Below are 2,439 nucleotides of genomic sequence, written 5' to 3'. Positions count from 1 at the left end.
TAGAATATAATAGATCCCACGCGTGAGAATCATAGTCAACAGACTTTGCCATGATGTAGACTGACACCAAGTGAAAGAAAACGACTGGGTTTCGCTTTTTCATTTTTGGTGAAAGATTCGAGGGTGGGCGCTTATTATTTCCCCAACATTTTCAGCAAGTGAGGACATTTTTAGAGAAAAACAAAACAAGGAATAACAAGTTATTTCGCTTCAACAAGACAAAACAAAGTGCAAAAGCTAACATAAACAAGCCATAAACAATATAAAAGTTTACTGACTACCGTATAAAACCAACTTTGGAACACAACTTACGCTCTCTTACTTCACGGTGGGCTAGTACAAAAACGTTTTTTTGTTGGGAGGGGGTGGGGTGGTCGCTTATTCGAGGGTGGGGCGCTTATTAACTTTTTGGGCTTTCAGTGGGCGCTTATTCGAGGTGGGCGCTTATTCGAAGGTGGGCGGTCAATCGAGTTAATAGAGAAATTACTTGTGGGACGATGGCCTTTGAGTGCAAGCGGTATTGGGTTACAGGCAGTCGTTGTAAGACTCAGTTAGCATGCACGCTGTGATTGGTCAATTTTGCTAGCCGTATTTCACAGTACGCCCGCTAAATTTGAAAGTTTCCTTTCATAAGACGAAGCATGGAAGGAATGACAGTGATTTCAAAGAATGCCCGAAACGGTAAAATAATCCCCAAACGCACAAGAATTCATCAGAAGTGAGTCAGTTTTATTCATTTGATTCAATGAAAGTTAAAATTTAGCACTATTTGAGCTTTGGAATCAACAGTATATTATTCCCCATACAAAGTTTTATAACGCGTTTAGATTCTCAACGGCTGCCTGTAAACCCAATACCGCTTGCTCTCAAAGGTCATTGCATCGTCCCAATAGTAATTTTAAATTATTACAAACTCTCTAGTGACGCGAGCTTGGGCTGCCTATACGAAGGCAGACTCGCCACTACCCTCGTCACCCTTGCTGGCAATCGTGTAGAGGAGATAGCTGATTCAGAAAGTCGGATAAAACAACCGGGATAAGATATATGCGAGACTGACAGCAATGAAAATGTAATTACAGTAATTATTTGGTGTCTCTGATAAAAAAAAAATTGAGTCAGTTAATTTATTCAAGTTCTTAGATTAACTTGCTTGTTGATACTGCATGTAAAGAAAGGTGGCTAATGGCCCGCAAATCAATTATTTTGATCGTCCGATCCTTCTCTCAAAGCATTCACGAATCCGCAGAGCGCAAATAATAGGAACAGCAAATGTCCTCCAACTTTAATTACAACAAATGTAATATAATTTGTAAATGATGGAAATGTGAATAAACCAGGAGTAAGCTATTTATGTATGTGTGTATGTCAGGGGCACCCAACGACAGTTTTCTCTCAAATCCTTTGAAACACAATTTTAGGCTGTCTGGAGTGCCTTTAAAGTTCTGTAGATTCGTTTCAGGCCGCGCGATAATATTTTTATCTGTTCGGTCATTCTAGGGGAACTTGAATCTTTTCCTAGGACATTTTTGTCCATTTCTCGAAAACCTTAGGTCTAATTCTTTTTCCGAAAATCTTAGTTGAGCTTTCTTCGGTACCCAAAACCAAATTTTTATCAATCCGAAAACACTAGGCGTTAAATTTTCCATATCACGAACGTTCGAGGTGAAAATTCCCTTTAGAAAATTGTACGTAGGTTACTTAAACGATCTATTGGGTGTCCCTGGTATGTGATTTGAGCCATCCAAAATCAGCCGAATACAAGACGAATTATATGCCAAACAAAATAAAGAAAATATTTTGATCTATTCGCATTTGGGGGTAAAATCGAGATTCGGAGCATGCGTAAAAGAGTACGGACCCATTGTTTTCCGGACTGGCGTGAAGTTAACTAGATTCGAAAAAATGGATTTTGACCCATTAAATCTTAGGACTTTGGTATTTCAAAACGTTTTATACAATTGCTTTAACATTCATTTTTGAATTACTTGTTAAAACTGATCGCCGTTAAAATGTTTCTGAGTCAGACATTAGAGGGGCGTGATCGCCGGAACTTTATATAAGCTAGCTTGAAAATGTTGACGGCCATTTAAAGTCGCTTTGTTTCTTTCGGCGTGAATGGAAATTTCTTTGGCCGACAGGTGTGCAAAGACGATGTACATCAACAATTACATGTAAGTTCAATTGGAGCAGTTCATGAAACTTACCTTGTAGCGTTGAACCCCGGGGGCCGCCAGTTTTAAAATTGATCAGATGATTGATTTGTTTCTTCCGAAAAGAGACAATGTGACGATTTTAATAGATTGACAAAAATAGAAGATTGCCATTGAACAGCTGTTCTGAAGAGGAAACTAATCTAAATTGTAGGAGATCAGTCTATAAAATAATGTATATTGTCCAAATTTGCGTGAAAAAAGAATTGGATGTAGAACTTTTAAAGCA

This window comes from Pavona decussata, unplaced genomic scaffold (assembly GCF_977016875.1).
Source record: "Pavona decussata unplaced genomic scaffold, jaPavDecu1.1 SCAFFOLD_58, whole genome shotgun sequence".
In the NCBI taxonomy this organism is placed as follows: domain Eukaryota; kingdom Metazoa; phylum Cnidaria; class Anthozoa; order Scleractinia; family Agariciidae; genus Pavona; species Pavona decussata.
The sequence above is the reverse complement of the archived record's forward strand: the minus strand, read 5'-3'. Positions refer to the sequence as shown.